Genomic DNA, 15,454 nt, shown 5'->3' with positions numbered 1-15,454 from the left:
CAAGCAGACACATTACGAAGGAGACAATAAATGCAGCAGGCTATTTGCCCGCAAATTAAAACGTAAAACCCAACGTGCCTACATTCTCACAATAAAGTCCCCTAACAAAACACACCACGACACTTCAAACATCGCTGAAGCCTTCCGTTCTTACTACGAACAACTATACAACCTGACTACGAAATTTACAGACTCACATCCACATAACTCAGAGCCCGATGTATCCTTCATTGACAAATATCTATCAGACGTGAAACTCCCAGAACTGACAGAAGAACAACAAACTTTCCTTCAAAACCCCTTTACCCTGCTTGAAATTAAAAAAACCATAAAGGACCTCCCCACAGGACAAAGCCCCAGGCCCTGATGGCTACACCAACTATTACTATAAAAAATATATAGATCTACTTTCCCCACACCTTCTCTCTCTCTTTAACTCAATAACTCCGGAGAACCCTTTCCCCACCCGGACACTGGAAGCTTTCATCTCTATTATACCAAAACCTGGAAAAAGCCCTGAATATGTCGAAAACTATAGGCCAATCTCACTCCTAAATACAGACCTAAAAATATACGCTAAAATCCTTGCAGTAAGACTAAACACAGTACTACCACAATTAATTGAGAAAGACCAGGTTGGATTCGTACCAGCCAGGGAAGCAAAAGACAACACTGTCCGGGTTATACAACTTATAGAATATGCTACACACAAAAACATCCCGCTCTTGGTTCTGTCGACCGACGCGGAGAAAGCGTTCGACCGCGTTGGTTGGCAGTTTCTGAGAGCGGTATTACGAAAAATGGGAGTGGGACAAGACTTTATTAATCGGGTGTTTGCCATGTACTCTACCCCAACAGCCAGGGTTCGCATAAATGGCTCCCTTTCGGCCCCATTTCATATCACAAACGGCACACGACAGGGCTGCCCTCTTTCCCCACTGCTATTCGCCTGCGTAATAGAAATACTAGCACATAAAATACGAAATCACCCCCTAATAACAGGTATACAAATACACAACTCACATCACAAGATTATGTTATACGCTGACGATGTACTGTTCTGCATCACTAACCCCCAAACCACTATACCGCACATCATACGTCAGTTAGACGAATTTAGCATTGTATCTAACTTTCTAATTAATAAAACGAAATCAGAAATCATGAACATTAATGTCTCACCGACGGATATAGCTCTAATCAAACATATATGCCCATTTCGCTGGCAAACAAGCTCCCTCAAATACCTAGGTATCCAACTCACGCCTTCCCCAGATCACCTTTTCACTCTAAATTACAAACCACTCCTTAAGGAGATTATTACAGATCTTTCCTCCTGGAAAAGGAAGCATATCTCATGGCTAGGGAGGATCAACGTAATCAAAATGAACATCCTTCCGAGACTCCTCTACCTCTTTCAAACTCTACCCATCCCCCTCCCTACAAACTACCTCAACACCCTGCAATCAAACATCTTAGACTACATTTGGCTCAACAATAGAGCGAGAATTAGCAAAAAGATAATGTTTCTCCCCATACACATGGGAGGTCTTGGGGTCCCCGATCTTCATAGATATAGACAAGCTACCTTTTTACAACGAATCATAGACTGGTGCTCGAACCTACATGACAAAACATGGGTGCAATTAGAACACGACATGACACAAAACCTACACCTGGGCCAACTATGCTGGTCGCCAAGGGACAGAGATAGATTCCTAAAATCCACCACACAAATAATATCGGAAACCTTCAGAGTCTGGGACAGGGTTCTGACTGAGTGCCCCAATTTATCGACAAAATTCTCACCTATGACACCGTTGACACACAATAACGAATTCCGACCTGGCCTTTCAATGATGACTAGGCTCGCGGGCAGCTCCGTCAGATCCTTACAGATTCACCACTTGGGAAATGAACAACACTCCCCTAGCATCGAGGAACTGGTCTCTGAGGGCTTCTCCGTCCTTGGAGACTGGTTCTTCTACAGACAGTGTCAATCATATATCACATCTCACCCACAATCCAATAACATGATCAGGTCAATGACACCCTTCGAATCTATTTGCCATAAAAACACCCCAACCAGACACGCTCTATCTATTACACATTCCCTCCTATCACAACAACCGCACGGAGCTCTGCCATACTACATAGACAGATGGAATTCTGAATTAGGAATAGAAATCACATATGCAGATGCCTTGCAAATTTTCACCAATATAAAGAAAACCTCAATCTCCTGTAAATTCGTTGAGCTTAATTTAAAAATACTTCAAAGATGGTACCTAACCCCAGAGCGATGTAAAAAAATATATAAACTCAAATCAGCTCAATGCTGGAGATGTGGATCTGGGGAGTGCCACATGTCCCACATATGGTGGCAATGCAGTAAATTAACACCTATCTGGAACGAGGTAGCTCAGGAGTCTAGTAAAATACTAGGAATACCCACTCCCTTAGATCCTTGCTTATGGCTCTTTAATAAGACCCCGAGAAAACTCTCTACTCCACTAAAAAAATTATTTCATATCTTGAGCAACAGTTTTAAAATTCTAATTGCAAGGAACTGGAAGTCAGATAAGATTCCCTCCCTGGCACACTGGCTCTCAGAGTGCTATCGCACTATATCTCTGGAAGAATATTTTTATATGAAACATAAAAACACAGACTTATATGCTCAGATGCTTTTTGTATGGGAAACTTACATACACTCCTATTCTAAGTAACTTAACAAGCCCTAGAAAAGAAAAAATCTCAGGTAAACCCTTAGCAATGCTGGAGAAACACGCAGGCCTGGACGGTATACCTTATTGTACAACGGCTTCCTCTTTCAACGTTGATGTTTGTTGTAACAATACTTGAATTTACCTTTCCTCCCCCCTCTATCCCCTCTTTCTATACCCCCACAAAAGTAAGACGCAAAATGACTCACGAATGTAATTGATTTTATTTTGTATGTTTATCTTTATGTAAAAGCTTGAATTTCAATAAACTTTTGAAAAAAAAAAAAATAGACTCTAAACCTGCAGTGTGAGGTCAAGTGCTCTGCATTTACCACATCTGCTACAGCCACGCCTCAGAGGCTGAGTGTGCTGAACCCCCTGCATCCACCTTAGCTTGGCCCTGTACTTACCAGCACATTAAAAAAATATAATAACCACAGTGTCATTTGGCCTATTTGGAGGCATGGGCCTGGAGCTGAATAGCCAATAAAATTTCAGTAGCTCTCATCTTATTGGCTGATTTGAACAGCCAATAGAATTTCAGTAGCTCTCATCCTATTTGCTAATTTGAATTTCAAAAATCAAATCAGCCAATAGGAATGTAAGAGACACCATTTTGAATTGCTTACCTTGCATTGAAGATTCAGTATATGGCAGCGTATGAAGAGGATGCTCCTCACCGGATGCCTTCAGGATGGACCCGCCCCGCTATTGGTAGTTTATTCTAGATTAGGTTTTTTATTTTGGGGTGGGTTTTTATTTTAAATGGGTATTAGAATAGGAATATTTTTTATTATTTTTGATAATTCGCTCTTTATTTTGTGTAATGTTTTTATTTCGTTTTGGGTGGGTTTTTATTTTTAGATTAGGGATTGGGTATTTCATAAAAGAGCTGAATGCCCTTTTAAGGGCAGGAAAAAGAGCTAAATGCCCTTTTAAGTCCAATGCCCATACAAATGCCCTTTTCAGTGCAAAAGGTAGGTTTTACTTTATTTTTATTTTGTGGGTTTGGGGGGTGGAGGTTTGTATACTGTTAGGGGGTGTTTGTTTTGTTTTGTAGCAAAAGAGCTGTTAACTTTAGGGCAATGCCTTACAAAAAAGCCCTTTTAAGGGCCCACAAAAGGCCATTTTAAGGGCCCTTGGTAGTTTATTATAGATTTGGCTTTTTTATTTTGGGGTGTGTTTTTTTTCAAAGGGTATAAGAATAGAAATAATTTTTATTGTTTTGGATAATTTTGTTTGTTATTTTTGGTAATGGTAGTTTTTTTTATTTTTTGTCATTTTAGTGGGGGTTTTTTTTGTAATGATAGGTTTCAGTGTAAGGCAGCTTAGGCTTTATTTCACAGGTAAGTTTGTATTTATTTTAACTAGGTAGTTAGTAAATAGTTAATAACTATTTACTAACTATTCTAGCTAGTTAAAATAAATACAAACTTACCTGTGAAATAAAAATAAAACCTAAGCTAGCTACAATATAACTATTTTTATTTCACAGGTAAGTATGTATTAATTTTTAAATAGGTATTATTTAGTTAATAATTGTAACTTTAATTTAGCTTTATTTTAATTATGTCAAAGTTAGGGGGTGTTAGGGTTAGGGTTACGTTAGGGTTAGGTTTAGGGGTTAATATAGTTTAATTTAGGTTAATGTGGGGGGCTGGCAGTTAAGGGGTTAATACGTTTATTTAGTAGTAGTGATGTGGGAGGACAGAGGTTTAGGGATTAATAACTTATTTAGTGGCGGCAATGTCGGGGAGCGGCAGAATATGAAGCTATAGGTCAAACCATCATAAAAACTACATTAAAACCTAAATCCTTCTTTATGCCATCTCTGTCTAGTGTCCCAGCAGTACAATATTTTGTTAAAGCTGTTGAAAAAAGATCTTAAGGGAATCCAAGATAATATAATTCTAAATGATAACCTTTCTAATTTTGAAAGAAATGCCCTAAAAAAATTAATCGAGACCCCTGATCTCATCATAAAGCCCGCGGATAAGGGTGGAAACTTGGTCCTGATGGTTGATAGGCGCTATGTGAATGAAAATAAACTTCAAGTAAATGATAAAACTCAGTATGAAAAACTGAGATTTAATCCAATTAAGAAAGCACAGTCTGAATTGTATAGACTACTTAATGATGCAAAGGGTGAAGCACTCATAAAACTTTAGGAGTTGAAATTTATATTTGTAAATTATATGGTGACCCCGTTTTTGTTTTATACTATTCCGAAACTTCACAAGAGTGCCTCTCACCCACCAGGACACCCCATCGTTTCCGGAATAGGAAGTTTGACAGAAAAAATAGGGCTTTATGTGGCTACATTTCTAAGACCTTTTCTGTCCTCCCTCCCATCTTATGTTAAAGACACACTATATCTCCTTAAGAAACTTGATGGTATAGTGATTTCAGATGATACTATACTGGTCTCTTTGGATGTGTCTTGAAGATGGAGCCGCTCCGCATCGGAAGGATGAAGATAGAAGATGCCGTTTGGATGAAGACTTCTGCCCGCCTGGATGATGACTTCTTACCGCTTGGATGAAGACTTCTCCTGGCTTCGTTGAGGACTTCTTGCCGCTTGGATCAGGACTTTGCCGGCAATGCCCATCCAAATGCCCTTTTCAGGGCAATGGGTAGCTTTGGTTTTGTAGATATAATTTTATTTGGGGGGTTGGTTGTGTGGGTGGTGGGTTTTACTGTTGGGGGATGTTTGTATTTGTATTTGCCAGGTAAAAGAGCTGATATCTTTGGGGCAATGCCCCGCAAAAGGCCCTTTTAAGGGCTATTGGCAGTTTAGTTTAGGCTAGGGGGTTTATTATTTTGGGGGGCTTTTTTATTTTGATAGGGCTATTAGATTAGGAGTAATTAGCTTAAATATTTGATCATTTCTTTTTTATTTTGTGTAATGTATTGTTTATTTTTTTGTAATTTAGTTAATTGTATTTGATTAATGTCATTTATTTAATCTTAGTGTAATGTTAGGTTTTACTGTAAGACAGGTTAGATTTTATTTTACAGGTAAATTTGTATTTATTTTAACTAGGTAGTTAGTAACTATTTAATAACTAATCTACCTAGTTAAAATAAATACAAACTTACCTGTGAAATAAAAATAAATCATAAGCTAGATACAATATAACTATTAGTTATTTTGTAGCTAGCTTAGGTTTTATTTTACAGGTAAGTATTTATTTAGTTTTAAATAGGAATAATTTAGGTATTAATTGTAATTTGTATTTGGAATTATTTTAATTATGTTAAATTTAGTGGGTGTTAGGGTTAGGATTAGACTAAGGGGCATATCTATCAAGCTCCGGATAGAGCTTGAGGCCCCGTGAAAACACCAGTTATGAAGCAGCAGTCTAAAGACCGCTGCTACATAACCTGTCCGCCTGCTCTAAGCAGGCGGACAGACATCGCCGCAATTCAACCCGATCGAGTACCGGTTGATTGACACCTCCCTGCTGGCGGTCGATTGGCCGTGAGTCAGCAGTTGGCGGCATTGCACCAGCAGCTCTTGTGAGCTGCTGGTGCAATGTTAAATGCGGAGAGCATATTGCTCTCTGCATTTAGCGAGGTCTTGCGGACCTGATCCGCACTGTCGGATCAGGTTCGCAAGACCTTTGATAAATAGGGGCCTTAGGGTTAGGTTTAGGGGTTAATAACTTTAGTATAGTGGCGGCGACATTGGGGGCAGCAGATTAGGGGTTAATAAGTGTAGTTAGGTGGTGGCAATTTTGAGGGCAGCAGATTAGGGGTTAATAACAGTAATGTAGGTTGCGGCGATGTCAGGGACAGCAGATTAGGGGTTAATAAGTGTATGTAGATGACAACGACATTGGGGCAGAAGATTAGGGGTTAATAAAATTTAACCAGTGTTTGCTATGCGGGAGTGCGGTGGTTTAGGGGCTAATAGGTTTATTATAGTGGCGGCGATGTCCGGAGTGGCAGATTAGGGGTCAATAATTTTATTTTAGTGTTTGCAATGTGGGAAGGCCTCGGTTTAGGGGTTAATAGGTAGTTTATGGGTGTTAGTGTACTTTGTAACACTTTAGTTTTGAGTTTTATGCTATAGCTTTGTAACATAAAACTCATAACTACTGACTTTCAGGTGGCAGTACAAATCTTGTAGTTATAGGCTTTTTAGATTCTTGCACCTGGACCCTGTGGTTTCTAGTTACGCCTCTATATAAATGCTTTTGTAATTACATATATTTCGAATGTATATAAGTTTGGTTTAGTGTTTAAACCTTGTATAAGTGTTAGATTTCTTCTTTTTTTAATAAAAGTCTTATATAGTTGTCCATGTTTAGCTTTTGAATTTCAAACCCATATCGGAAAGCGCCATTGTTCTATATTTAATATATATCATACTTTAGAGAAGGCTGCTATTTGAGTTTGTTTAGAATGTATTTGATGTGTCCAATTGCTACATTCTATTACCACATATACGTAACAAAAAGGAGGTGGAGCATGCCAAATAAAGGAGATGTGCTCTAAGCAATAAGTAGCCCTGATGAAGCCCAGTACTTTCACGCTAAGGATTAAGGGTGAAACGCGCGTAGGCAACTAATGGATCACTCACAGAACCCTGTCTAAGAAAAAGCAGCAGTTCTTCTATGCGGTGTGTGCGAAGTGGTAAACCAATTATCCAGCAGCCCAGTAGCAAGCCTTGAGTACAGTTAAAAAAAATGCTGTAAACATAATACAGCACCTTACGAGGAAGTGGTCACTCTGCAGTGGTATTTGAGTAAGAGACGCGGCTGTTTGCCATTTTTATTGCCTTGAAATGTTGAAAATTTCCCCTTGAAGGCTAAATGAAAGGCAGAATTGAGCCATAATATATATACAGACCTGAAGGGAAGTCAAGGTAATATTGTTGCACTTTGAAAATATGTAACGATCTTTGCTGCAAATACATAGGAGTGTAACCATATGAACTGTTACCATCCTCTGTTGGTAGGCACACATGTAAGTCTCTCACAGCTGCATATAAGTATTGTGGGACTGTTTGTTCTTTTCAACATCAACTGCAGTGTGCTTTATATCAATCTTGCTCTGATCAAGCTATATATGATCTTCAACATTCTATGCATAGATGAACTTTTATATTAACTTGTTATGCTGATCAGCTTATTCACATGTGCATGCATGCTTTAAAGTGTCAATAAACCTAAAATATAATGTTATATAATTCTGCACATAGTGCAGAATTATATAACATTATATTAGTGCTATCGTTTTTAAAGCTTATATTGCCTTTTAATTTTTTTTAAATATGCCAGTTTTTCAGACCGAGCAGGAGTGAGCTGCACTTAGTGTTATGGTGCGGTCGGGCCGGGCTGTGACTATACAGCTGGGCCGATGCGCTGTGGAATAAAAACAGACCCACTCAGCAGAGTACAGAGAGCGTGTCTGAAAAACTGGCATATTTAAAAAAAATTAAAAGGGAATATAAGGTTTAATAACAATAGTACTAATATAATGTTATATAATTCTGCACTATGTGCAGAATTATATAACATTATATTTTAGGTTTACTGTCCCTTCAAGCTCTTTGTTGAAATTACGAAGTTTCCACTTACATAAATTACATCCAAATTAGATATATCCAATAGTTCTCTTTGACTGGATACCTTGTGTGTGTTTCATATTGAATCTTATTATTAGTAAATTATGTATGATATATTTATCTAGACAAGTTGTGTCTATGTGCATTGATGAGCTAATTAATTTAACCATGTTTTGGTTATAAGATTTTTTTTCTAAAGTGTGCTGAATTCCCTGTCTTTAAGTGAGTGACACCCTACAGGATGTTTTTCACTCTTTCTTTCTATATATTTTCATTATAATATTTAAAGGGTCTGCACCTCCTCCATATGAGGATTTCTAACAATTATAAAATTGTTAATATATTCTTAAAACAGCCTTTTAAGCACTAGTAACTTTTCTATTAAAAGTGGCGAAATAGGGGTTAATAGATTTATTATAGTGTGGGTGATGTTAGGGTACAGGGGAATAGGGGTTAATAACTTAAGTATAGTGGCATCGATATCAGGAGCGGTAGATTAGGGGTTAATAGCTTTATTTCGGTGGCGGCGATATCGGAGCGGCAGATTAGGGGTTAATAACATTATGTAGGTGGCGGCGATGTCGGGGGCAGCAGATTAGGGGTGTTTAGACGTGGGGTTAGGGTGTTAGGTTTAAACATAACTTTTTTTCCCCCATAGACATCAATGGGGCTGCGTTACAGAGCTTTTTTTATTCCGCAATCGTAGGTGTTAGCTTTTTTTCTAACCCGCTCTCCCCATTAATATCTATGGGGAAATTGTGCATGAGCACGTCAAAACAGCGATTGTATTTTGTGCGGTACGGAACTCAACACAACCATATTGCATGCACAAGCTGGCTGTTTCAAAACTTGTAATGGCTTCGCTATAGAGGGTTAAATAACGCTACTTTTGTTGCGTTCGTTAAATTCCCTATAGCGCACATAATTTATAATCTAGATGTGTGTTATTAAACATAACTTTTATTTGCAACATAAAAAATGGATACACACAAACTTAAAAACACTAAGGGCTAGATGACAAGTGGCGCTCTAACTGTTGCACAAAAGTGATATCATCTTTCTGCTTTTAGCGTGTAGGACATAGAACTTGTATAACAAGTTGAAAGTAAACGCAATCATGAGAGTGCAATTGCATTTTATGCTATTCTGGTTAACCCAAATTAAAACCTGGTGCAGGATGTAATGCGTTAAAAAAGTTGCACTAAACACAACAGAAATACATTTAAAATTAGTCACACTCAAAATAAACACTATCTGAAAAAAATAGTCACATAAATATTAAAAGAAAGTTATATATATATATTTTTTTATCTATATATTATTATTTTGATATATATATATATATATTTATGTCTAAATTTATTTATTTATTTCTAAATATGTGTATGTATGTGTGTATATATATATATATATATATATATATATATATATATATATTATTTTTTGGTGTGTGTGTATTTATGTGTTAATGTGTTTTATTGTATATTTACTGTACATATTTCACATTCTAATGTTCTTCACTTACAGCAATATGTTATTTTTATTGTAAATATATAACCATAGAGATGTGCATGGGAAAAAATGTAGTTTAATTTAAAATATTATTTTCAGTAAATTAAAATTTTTAATTTTAGTTCATTTTAGTTCATGGTCGTATGTTTCAAACAATTTTCGTTTGCAATTTTCTTTAGAACTAAATTTTTTGTTTTTAAATTGACAGTCTACTCCAGAATTGTTATTGCTTAAAAAGATAGATAATCCCTTTATTACTCATTCCCCAGTTTTGCATAGCCAACACCCTTATATTAATACACTTTTTACTTCTGTGATTGCATTACACTAAGTCTCTGCAGACTGCCCCAACTAACGCCTAGATTTAGAGTTCTGCGGTCAAAGGGGTGCGTTAGCTACGCTTGCTTTTTTCTGGCCGCACCTTTTAAATACCGCTGGTATTTAGAGTTCACAGAATGGCTGCGTTAGGCTCCAAAAAAGGAGCGTATAGCATATTTACCGCAACTTCAACTCTCGATACCAGCGGTGCTTACGGACGCGGCCAGCTTCAAAAACGTGCTCGTGCACGATTCCCCCATAGATAACAATGGGGCTGTTTGAGCTGAAAAAAAACCTAACACCTGCAAAAAAGCCGCGTTCAGCTCCTAACGCAGCCCCATTGTTTTCTATGTGGAAACACTTCCGTCTGCATCTAACACTCTAACATGTACCCCGAGTCTAAACACCCCTAACCTTACACTTATTAACCCCTAATCTGCCGCCCCCGCTATCGCTGACCCCTGCATATTATTTTTAACCCCTAATCTGCCGCTCCGTACACCCCCGCCACCTACATTATCCCTATGTACCCCTAATCTGCTGCCCTAACATCGCCGACCCCTATATTATATTTATTAACCCCTAATCTGCCGCCCCCAACGTCACCTCCACCTAACTACACTTATTAACCCCTAATCTGCTGACCGGACCTGAGCGCTACTATAATAAATGTATTAACCCCTAATCCGCCTCACTCCCGCCTCAATAACCCTATAATAAATAGTATTAACACCTAATCTGCCCTCCCTAATATTGCCGACACCTAACTTCAAGTATTAACCCCTAATCTGCCGACAGGAGCTCACCGCTACTCTAATAAATTTATTAACCCCTAAAGCTAAGTCTAACTTTAACCCTAACACCCCCCTAAATTAAATATAATTTAAATCTAACAAAATAAATTAACTCTTATTAAATAAATTATTCCTATTTAAAGCTAAATACTTACCTGTAAAATAAACCCTAATATAGCTACAATATAAATTATAATTATATTATAGCTATTTTAGGATTTATATTTATTTTACAGGTAACTTTGTATTTATTTTAACCAGGTACAATAGCTATTAAATAGTTAAGAACTATTTAATAGCTAAAATAGTTAAAATAATTACAAAATTACCTGTAAAATAAATCCTAACCTAAATTACAATTAAACCTAACACTACACTATCAATAAATAAATTAAATAAAATACCTACAATTACCTACAATTAAACCTAACACTACACTATCAATACATTAATTAAATACAATACCTACAAATAACTACAATTAAATAAACTAACTAAAGTACAAAAAATAAAAAAGAACTAAGTTACAAAAAATAAAAAAATATTTACAAACATTAGAAAAATATTACAACAATTTTAAACTAATTACACCTACTCTAAGCCCCCTAATGAAATTACAAAGCCCCACAAAATAAAAAAAGGCCCTACCCTATTCTAAATTACAAAAGTTCAAAGCTCTTTTACCTTAGCAGCCCTGAACAGGGCCCTTTGCGGGACATGCCCCAAGAAATTCAGCTCTTTTGCCTGTAAAAAAACACATACAATACCCCCCCCCAACATTACAACCCACCACCCACATACCCCTAATCTAACCCAAACCCCCCTTAAATAAACCTAACACTAAGCCCCTGAAGATCTTCCTACCTTATCTTCACCTCACCGGGTATCACCGATCGGTCCTGGCTCCAAAATCTTCATCCAACCCAAGCGGGGGCTGGCGATCCATAATCCTGCGGCTGAAGAGGTCCAGAAGAGGCTCCAAAGTCTTCATCCTATCCGGGAAGAAGAGGCGATCCAGACCGGCAACCATCTTGATCCAAGCGGCATCTTCTATCTTCATCCGATGAGGAACGGCTCCATCGTGAAGACCTCCAGCGCGGATCAATCTTCTTCCGACGACGTCCAACTGAAGAATGACGGTTCCTTTAAGGGACGTCATCCAAGATGGCGTCCCTCGAATTCCGATTGGCTGATAGGATTCTATCAGCCAATCAGAATTAAGGTAGGAAAATTCTGATTGGCTGATGGAATCAGCCAATCAGAATCAAGTTCAATCCGATTGGCTGATCCGATCAGCCAATCAGATTGAGCTCGCATTCTATTGGCTGATCGGAACATTCTATTGGCTGATCGGAACAGCCAATAGAATGCAAGCTCAATCTGATTGGCTGATCGGATCAGCCAATCGGATTGAACTTGATTCTGATTGGCTGATTCCATCAGCCAATCAGAATTTTCCTACCTTAATGCCGATTGGCTGATAGAATCCTATCAGCCAATCGGAATTCGAGGGATGCCATCTTGGATGACGTCCCTTAAAGGAACCGTCATTCTTCAGTTGGACATCGTCGGAAGAAGATTGATCCGCGCTGGAGGTCTTCACGATGGAGCCGTTCCTCATCGGATGAAGATAGAAGATGCCGCTTGGATCAAGATGGTTGCCGGTCTGGATCGCCTCTTCTTCCCGGATAAGATGAAGACTTTGGAGCCTCTTCTGGACCTCTTCAGCCGCAGGATTATGGCTCGCCAGCCCCCGCTTGGGTTGGATGAAGATTTTGGAGCCAGGACCGATCGGTGATACCCGGTGAGGTGAAGATAAGGTAGGAAGATCTTCAGGGGCTTAGTGTTAGGTTTATTTAAGGGGGGTTTGGGTTAGATTAGGGGTATGTGGGTGGTGGGTTGTAATGTTGGGGGGGGTATTGTATGTGTTTTTTTACAGGCAAAAGAGCTGAATTTCTTGGGGCATGCCCCGCAAAGGGCCCTGTTCAGGGCTGGTAAGGTAAAAGAGCTTTGAACTTTTGTAATTTAGAATAGGGTAGGGCATTTTTTTATTTTGGGGGGCTTTGTAATTTCATTAGGGGGCTTAGAGTAGGTGTAATTAGTTTAAAATTGTTGTAATATTTTTCTAATGTTTGTAAATATTTTTTTATTTTTTGTAACTTAGTTCTTTTTTATTTTTTGTACTTTAGTTAGTTTATTTAATTGTAGTTATTTGTAGGTATTGTATTTAATTAATGTATTGATAGTGTAGTGTTAGGTTTAATTGTAGGTAACTGTAGGTATTTTATTTAATTTATTTATTGATAGTGTAGTGTTAGGTTTAATTGTAACTTAGGTTAGGATTTATTTTACAGGTAATTTTGTAATTATTTAAACTATTTTAGCTATTAAATAGTTCTTAACTATTTAATAGCTATTGTACCTGGTTAAAATAAATACAAAGTTACCTGTAAAATAAATATAAATCCTAAAATAGCTATAATATAATTATAATTTATATTGTAGCTATATTAGGGTTTATTTTACAGGTAAGTATTTAGCTTTAAATAGGAATAATTTATTTAATAAGAGTTAATTTATTTCGTTAGATTTAAATTATATTTAATTTAGGGGGGTGTTAGGGTTAGGGTTAGACTTAGCTTTAGTGGTTAATCCATTTATTACAGTAGCTTCGAGATTCGGTCGGCAGATTAGGGGTTAATAATTGAAGTTAGGTGTCGGCGATGTTAGGGAGGGCAGATTAGGGGTTAATACTATTTATTATAGGGTTATTGAGGTGGGAGTGAGGCGGATTAGGGGTTAATAACTTTATTATAGTAGGGGTGCGGTCCGCTCGGCAGATTAGGGGTTAATAAGTGTAGGCAGGTGGAGGCGACGTTGAGGGGGCAGATTAGGGGTTAATAAATATAATATAGGGGTCGGCGGTGTTAGGGGCAGCAGATTAGGGGTACATAAGGATAACGTAGGTAGCGGCGCTTTGCGGTCGGCAGATTAGGGGTTAATTATTGTAGGTAGCTGGCGGCGACGTTGTGGGGGGCAGGTTAGGGGTTAATAAATATAATATAGGGGTCGGCGGTGTTAGGGGCAGCAGATTAGGGGTACATAAGTATAACGTAGGTGGCGGTCGGCAAATTAGGGGTTAAAAAAATTTAATAGAGTGGCGGCGATGTGGGGGGACCTCGGTTTAGGGGTACATAGGTAGTTTATGGGTGTTAGTGTACTTTAGAGCACAGTAGTTAAGAGCTTTATAAACCGGCGTTAGCCCAGAAAGCTCTTAACTACTGACTTTTTTCTGCGGCTGGAGTTTTGTCGTTAGAATTCTAACGCTCACTTAAGACACTACTCTAAATACCGGCGTTAGAAAGATCCCATTGAAAAGATAGGATACGCAATTGACGTAAGGGGATCTGCGGTATGGAAAAGTCGCGGCTGCAAAGTGAGCGTTAGACCCTTTCCTGACTGACTCCAAATACCGGCGGTAGCCTAAAACCAGCGTTAGGAGCCTCTAACGCTGGTTTTGACGGCTACCGCCCAACTCTAAATCTAGGCCTAAGTTCTTTGGACAGACATGCATTTTAGCCAATGAGTGCTGAGTGAGCACAATGTTATCTATATGACACACATGAACTTGCAGAGTTTAACTGTCAAAAACTGGCAAAATGCAGATAAGAGGCAGTTCAATGGCTTAGATGATAAGTGCATATGAGTCTACCTGGGTTTAGCTTTCCACAAAGAATACCAAGAGAGCAAAGCAAATTTGATGATTAAAATTGCATACCCTATCTGAATCATGAAAGTTTAATTTTGACTAGACTGTCCCTTTAAGCTACAGTGCAGATTCTTGCCATGTTTCTTTAACTGACACTGTAATCAGCTATATAACCTTTCATTTTGTCATTCTATGTAATTCTTAAATGTATTGTTTCATTTATACATCTGATTTGTGTGCACTGCGTTTTTCGGTAAAACTAAATAGTTTACTTAAAGGTACAGTAACTACTATACTATGCTTAAAGTGTATATACTTAAATGAAACAATTTTTTTTTATTCATGATTCAGATAGAGTTTGCCCTTTTAAACAACTTTCCAATTCAGTTATTGTATCTAATTTGCTTAATTTTCAAGGTATTCTTTGTTAAAAAGCATACCTACAGGTAAGGCTGAGGCTCAAAAGCACGAAGGAAGACGGCAAATGATTGGTTGCTGCATATATATGCCTCTTCTCATTGGTATAACAATGTTTTCAGTTAGCTCCCTCTAGGTAGTGTATTGCTGTGCCTTCAACAAAGGACACCAAGATAGGTTGTTTTTCTCATGGGATTTCTCCTCTAGGGATGGTTTTGTTTTTTGTTAAAAATTACTTTCTATTTAGGTTACAAATGATTTCCACAAAGAACAAATACAACACAGTACACAGTCACATACTTAAATATACACACACATTTTCCATAGCACACATACTTGTCGGTATGTGTATGTATGTATTTACTGTATGTATGTATGTACTGTATGTGTATGTATGTACTGCATG

The sequence above is a fragment of the Bombina bombina genome, chromosome 3, assembly GCF_027579735.1.
Source record: "Bombina bombina isolate aBomBom1 chromosome 3, aBomBom1.pri, whole genome shotgun sequence".
NCBI classification, from domain to species: Eukaryota; Metazoa; Chordata; class Amphibia; order Anura; family Bombinatoridae; genus Bombina; species Bombina bombina.
This window is presented reverse-complemented; position numbering follows the sequence as displayed.